Here is an 8,276-nt window from a genome sequence, read left to right on the forward strand (position 1 = left end):
ACAGTTTTATGTTATAATGTTAATTACGTGATATTTTCCATTTCTTCAATAATAATAGTTAGAAAATACTAAATGGTGACTTTCTTTCTGACTATACACCAAGACATTATTTTATCAAAGAAATAAATATTTAAAGACAAACAAATAACATTTTCATCAAATCACAGAATTATGTTTGATAATTTTTATTTGTTTTTCTAACATAACCAAATTTAAATATTTAGTGAAAAATAGATTTACCATTATATTATAAATTATTTTGTTATTAGTGAAATTATTGAAATAATACATCAATGAGTATTTTAATAATTTAAATATTGTATAAATATAAAAAATGAATGGACACTAAGCTTTTTTTGATAAATAATTAAAAATCTATAAAAACATATTACTTATTTATTAACATATTACTTACTTATTATTATGTTTATATTGAAAAGTTATTCATCTATTATATTGATGTAATATTCTATTTAACATGCATTTATTTACTTTTAAGGAGACATGTTCATTTACCTTTTCTTTAATAAAATATAAATATATTACATATATATAAAACCATAAATTACTATTAAATTATTCGTTTCAGTGAAACAAATTCTTATGGATATTCCTAATTAAATATTACAAATTATTTACAGAGTAATAACATCTATTATATATTTTTAATCAAATAAGTAAAATCATAGATATATGAAATATAAAATTAAAGAATTAAAATAAAATTAGATTTTCTTTTCTTCTCTCTATCTGTGATATTTCTTCAGAATATACGTTCTACTGGTGTATGTGATCATTTCTGATTTTTATGATTTTTTCGAAAATGACTGCTACATCGATAGTATGTACATATAATTGTTTTATGAATAATATTTATTAAGCTATTTTCCATTTACCACTTATTTTATAACAATGGATAATCCTATTTAAATGTACAACTTGACTATTTTATTCCTATCTAGTATTATTTTTTATATTATCTAGTATGATTATCCTATTTATCCTATTTATCCTATCTAGTATTATTCATTATATTATCCCAATTTAATAAGAAATTTAATAGAAGGATTATCAAATTTAGAGTACTACATATACATTCATGATTACAAATGAAACAATAACAATAAAAATTAAAAATATATTAACATTTTATTAGTTATTTTTTATGAAAGATTCTTTTGTATTTTACAAATCATTTGCTTAGTAAATAATCATAAATTAAATATTAATAATATTAATTTAGAAAAATTACCAATTACAATTCATTAATAATATTGAATATATTCATAATTACCTATTAATCTACTTATAAGTATATGAAATTTAATATACTTAATTTAATATATTTATAAAGAAATTAACTTAATAACATATATAGTCAGAATATTTAAACTTTAAAAATGAATGAGCTTACAGAATAAACTCAGTCTATTAACAAAATTTACTCTTAAATAAATAAATACTTTACACTTAGATATGAGTTTATTCGTTTTAAAATATTTGTTTTATAAATACAAATTTATAAACTATATCGATGGCAATGATTTCAAACGATAGAAATATTGATATTATGATATCATAAATTTAATATTTTTTAACACCAGATTAGTATATATCAATCTCAAATATATCGAATAGCATAATATAGCAATAGTACAAATCAATGTTGTTTAAAAATCTGAAATAAAATATTAAAAGCAATTGCTTATAAAACTTATTATAACAATATATCTTATTATAATATTACAAAATGATTTATACTGTATTCATATTATAATTTTAAATGCCATAAAGTAATATTAATAATTAGTTATAATATAGCCTTAAATAAGAATAATATAAATATACTTTACTATTACAATAAACTTTATTGCATCGATTTTTACAGAAATTGTGTAAAAGTATTAATTTAGAAGAGTTAGCATTCTTATTTAAGAAGAACTAATTTTGGTGCTACTGTAAGGTGTTTTAATTTTAATTATGAAAGAACTATTGTTCTATAATAAAAATAGAAATGTTAATACAGTAAAAGGTTTAATATAGAGAATAATTAATTAATATTCGAAGTTTGAACCTAATAAAAATATTGTTTGTTTAATTGCAAATGATAAATATCGCATTAATCTGCAAGATGTAAGTTTTTTGTTAAGCAAGGAAAGAATAAATAAACTAACTAGAAATGATCTAATTGAACGAGAAATACAAAGGAAATTCCATAAAAATATTCTAGTTTTCATTTACTGAATACAAAATTAGTATTTAAATAACGAAGCGATTCAAATATTTGTTGCTTTGTACGAGTATAATAAATAATAATAGTAAAATACAATTGCTTTGGCCAAATTTGTCAATTATATATATATTTCAATATAAGTTCATTATAGTCCGATCATTTAATAGGAATATGTAATTATTATATGAACTCATGTTTTACATTGATCTTATTTCAAAAACTAAAAGAAATTAAGATATATTTTCATTTGTGCAAATCTACATTTATTGAAATTTACATTTAGTAAATTAATATTATTTAAATACAAATGACTGTGAGATCAACAGTAAAGCGGTAGTTTTATTATTTAAATTCGTTAACTTTAAAAAAATAAGATATTTTGCATTTTACGATTTCAATTTTGAATTCATCAACAATAACGATAAAAACTTTGAATGTTAAATATTTAAAATGAATTATATAAAAAGAAATGTTAATAATCATTTTATTTAATTGATTAAATTGTTAAAACATACATTGAGAAAAATCAGTATCATACAATATTTAAAATATTATTTTACAATATACAATATAAATATTAAAATAATTTTTCAATTTATTTTGCCTTAATTTTATTATAAGATTATTTTTAATTAGATTTTAAATAAAATATAAAGATTTTGAACTAAAAAATGAATTGTATAGTCCTGAAATTACATTAATCAAATACTAAAATAAAGATTTTTTTTATATTTTTATAGATGAGAAAATATAATCGAATGAATCGAAACGAGATCAAATAAAATTAACCTGTCTATCTTATCCTTTTTCAATGATAATAATTAATAAAACAGTCTCGATTGAACAGTTGATTGCCATTATTTCTTTTATGATAAATGAATTATTTAACAATTGTCAGTGATCCTTAAAGACTTTCTGGAATCAGCTACCTAATCCTTATATTTTTATTTAAATAGAATAGATACCTTATACTCATACACGCGCGCGCGCATGCACACACACACGCACACACACACACACACACACACATGATAATATAAATATAATTCATATTTAGTATAACAATATTTTTAATATTTATAATATTTACGCATTAATACGTTATACAAAAATTATACATTAAGAAATTAAAAATATTATGTGGTTGAATTAATGCAATTTGGGATACATTTGCATCCACTAAAAATAGTAAAAGTACAATTTGTATTATAAAAAGTAAAAAGTATTAACTAAAAATATTTTTTTTTTACATGTTTTATTTTTTTTCTTATAGTATGTATTTTGTCTATTATAGCGTCGCCTGTCTATTATATCTATGTTAATTTATAAGAGTTTTTTTTGTAATTATTTATTTATATACATACATATTATAGGTATGAATATTTTTTATTTTACTAATATATAACCAACTTTATAATACTTAATGCATTTCGTGTGATTAACCTTAATTATATTCGTCAAAAAATACATAATCAAGATCGAACTTTCCATTAAATCTAGTATAAAAATTAACTATATATATTTATATATTAAAAATAAAAGCACCGACAGAAATTATGATACTTATAATATATCTAGAAATGATGTCGAATTTAACTGCATGATTTTGTCATTAAACATTAAATCTTTCATTTCAACATAAATATTTTGATTAGAAAATTATACAAATTTTAGCATGCAATTGAAGTCTGTTTTTATATTGAAAATTGTCGATAGTAGTGTTTGTGAAGTAGACGAGCAGCTATTTCTAAATCCTGCCAATGTAACTATGATTCTGCCAAGAACACAGCGCCTGAATCCGATGTACCTTGAAACTATCTGACAGGATATTATCAATGAACGGAAAAACTTAATATTACAGATAAAAATAATTATTAAAATTTCTATTCAATCATATATCTTTTCACATATTACGGGAAGAAATATATTCAAAGAACTTATCATGTTATTTTGATCTTCGATAACATCACAGAAGTCAAAACACCTCAAGAACCTCTGTATAACGGCTTACTACGAAGTACATGAGACTTAAAATCATATATGTACATACGTAGAAGATGGAGATGAACGTTCAAAATGCATGAAACGTGTTTCCATGTGGAGTTATGTATGTATATATTTGCGTGAATAATAGGAGGCGGTTGGTTGTACTCCGTGAAAGGAAGCGTGAGAGGCAAATGTTTATGGTTTGGTATCGTTAGCTGCAGCCGTCATACGTCGTTCGACTAAAGCGATATATTATCTGCTTGTAGATATACAGGGTACTACTATACATGTCTCTATTCATACGTAAGCAAGTGATGTGAGAGCGTTGCACGTCAGTTACATTGTCACGAAATTACTTCAACCACAAATAGAGGCATAAAGTGAAAGAGGGACCAGCGATTGCCTCTAGGTCTCTATAATATTATAATATATGCCTATGTCTTACTTAAGGAAATGAACTATGTTAGCATATTACGAACAATCTCTACTGTTTCCATTCCAAAGAAGCTTGTCGGAAAATCAGCCATTAGTAAGATAAATTAGTAAGTACACTTTTTTCATAATAAATTTTCTGTTATTGTGTGCCCGAAATATGTCAATCTATGCGAACTTTTCTTTAACTAATTGTCATCGATGAATTAAAAGTAATCAAACAGATGAACGATTATCGTAAAAATTGAAATTTAATTTTACATATTTAACAAAACTATTAACTTTTAAATCAATTAAGAGAGAAAGCTAAAATTTATAATAAAGTGACCGATCAATGCAACAGTGTAAAGAAATAAAAAAAGGGATGAAAAAGTGGAAAAGGTAAAAATAATCAACTAATTAATACACCATAACTAAATTAACAAACATTGGAATATGAATAGCATAATCAATGTCATTTATATATATATATATCAGCGGCGGTTTTGCGATTCCACTCATTTAACTATTTCTCCTCGTTTCTGGTCCAGCTTTCCATCGCTATCAATAGAATCTTTTACCACCTGAAACTTTCGACTAACCCTCCTAGACTTGCCAAGTAGCCTATTAAAGCTTCAAGCTAAACTTTCATCTTCGTATGTAAATTAACCTTCTTAGTCAAAACGTCTCTTGATCGACCTATAAAATCGGATCCAAAGTAGTTCTTCCGTATTCTCTTAAAGAGTAACTTTAGAGCTCCTAATTGACCTTTCATCTAGACAATATATTTCATCTATTTAATACTGTCTATATAATACTACATCAACATTAAAATTACTATATAGATATTGTATAGCATTTTTTAATTGATTTTTTTAAATAATTGAACATAAAATGATAATAGTTATCATAAAGTGGTAAATATTTTATGTCACTCATATTCATACAAAATAAAATTTTTTATATAATGTCATAAAAAACTATATTTATTTGACAAAGTAATAGTAAAAATGATTTTTAATAATACATAAATGCATTGGTTTAATATCATTTTGAACTAAATTTGAACGAATATAAACAATCTATTATTAACCTAATCGATTAATAATGTAATCAAAAATTATTAGTGAAAATAAATTCGATACAAAAAGATATAAAAATATAATAATATAAATATATAAGCTTAGCAAATTTGAAATAATAAGTATTATCATCAAATTTTAAAGCGTTAACAAAGCTTATAAGTTTTTATTTTTGATGAACAATACAGACAGTATGTACCAATTGTTAACAACTAGTATACATATAATAATGTGTATGATATAAAAATAATATAAAAATAATAATAACTTAATGTATCAATGATATAAAAATAAAAATGAAGCGAAGCAACTCCTTTAATTTCTTAAATTTCTTTAAACGGAATCTACTTGAATGAAGAAACAACATTTAATTCTAGTATAAAAATTCAAGAAAATTAAATTTAAATTAATTTTTTTAAAAAGACGATATTTATTAAGAAATTTGTTAATTTTATAAAAAATCGTATGAATTAATATTTGATTATACATTGATAATTCTTTATTCATATAAATCCAGGATGTTTTATTATTTTTAGAGATATATTTTATTGAAAAATACTATTGTGATTTTTTTTGTTCAAATAATGGAATCATAAGAGGTTATAATGTACTATAATTTGATATATAAAAATTTAGTTAGTACAAATTATAGATAATCCTAAGCGTAGGAAAAAATGTTGTCTTTTACAACATGCATAAATATAGAATATGAGGTGTTTCATGTATAGACTAAACATACATTTATAAAAGCAACTTCTAAAGTTTTATTTAAACCTTATATTGTTTAATTGAACGCTATTTCTTATAATTAGTTTTATCAAGAAAAAGAACGATTTATAAATCGCTCTTAATAAACTACATGCAATTAAAAATAAACATATTTTGGTGATAAATAAATAAATATAATGGAAATATTATTTAGAAGGATATTTATAGTATAATATCGAAAACTATTATCAAAGCCTACAGTAGCTCACTATTAAAATTGAAAGTCAGGTAACAAAGTGTTTTTAATGAAAGATGGAACATTCTATAAAAGATGTTAAAGATAATGAAAATATAAAATGGTATAAAATGATATAAGTGGTCTAGCTGATGCCTAATTAAATCATATCGATGAATAAACTTTTGTCTATTGTTCAATAGAACGAATCTTGAACATAGACAAAATTTTTAAATCTCCAGTTAACTAGTAAATTTAAAAAGCTAAAGAAACACTATATTAACCAATAATTATCGATTAGAATTTAATAATTTTCCTTGGGAGTGGGGCGTACCTAAGTTATACGAATGAATATGTATTCAAGGGAATAGATTTATTTATATATTAATTTATTTATATATATATATATATATATATATATATATAGTAATATATTTACATAAAATATTCATGATTAAATACACTAAGCCTCTAAAACATTTAACGTAACGTATTGTTTAAATACTTTATACTTATGTTTTCACAACGAATATTTCGTAGTAGAGAGTAAAGAAATATTTCCTCGTTTTTCAAAAGAAACGAACTAAGATTTTTATCTATATTACTATTATGATTTTTGAAACAATAGGTTATTTTGTTTATCTTTCTGGAAGAATCATCTGTTTCCTCATAGCAGGTTTTGATCGATCCGCCAATATATAGTTTCCTACACAATCACGCATTTATTGCTGCTGATTCTCCTATTTCCGAGGTAGAAATGCTTTCATGCGTGAATTTGGTACTTCTTTCAACTTTCCATCAAGGTTTTACGTTACGACCATTACCAGTTTGCGGAAACATTATATCTGAGCGGAGTCTTCGAAATATTCCAGATATTGCTATATTTTTCTGTTAGTATACATAGCAATGACAAAAATAGCAAAAATAAATTTGTATATTTATATATCTTTCATGAAAGCTATTTATTAAATATAGTCTTTAATCATTACCTACATTAATAATAGTAATATAAAATAGAATAATACAAAGTTAAATAAATGTAAAATTTTCTCAGTTATATATTTAAATTATTATAATTATATTCTATTTCATAAATACTTAGAACTGATACACTGGTTATACGTTATACATAGGTTCGGTAATCAATATAAGAATGGTGCTACATTAATATCAGATATAAAAAGTAAAATATATTGAATACAAATATATTTACATTGTATTGATTTATTAGTATATTATATATATATATATATATATATCTGTATCTGCATATGCATCTGTATATATATTTTATTGTATGCATATACTAAACCAATAAAGATTATATTATATATCAATATTTAATTATATTCTAAATAGTTACATTACATTTAATTATAATTAAAACCGGCCTTCTTATATTTTCTAAATATTATAAATTTATTTATTTAATACTTAAATATTATTTAAGTAATACGAAGTTGTTAAATACATATTATGTACAGTATACTATACAACAATACCGCACTGATTAAGATACAAAATTGTTAATATATATTAATATATAATAACTATTATCCGTCTTTATCAGATAGCATACTAAGACTTATAAATATTATTTTAGTATTAAAAATAATACTAA

The sequence above is a fragment of the Ceratosolen solmsi genome, unplaced genomic scaffold (genome assembly GCF_000503995.2).
Source record: "Ceratosolen solmsi marchali unplaced genomic scaffold, CerSol_1.0 scaffold11, whole genome shotgun sequence".
Lineage (NCBI taxonomy): Eukaryota > Metazoa > Arthropoda > Insecta > Hymenoptera > Agaonidae > Ceratosolen > Ceratosolen solmsi.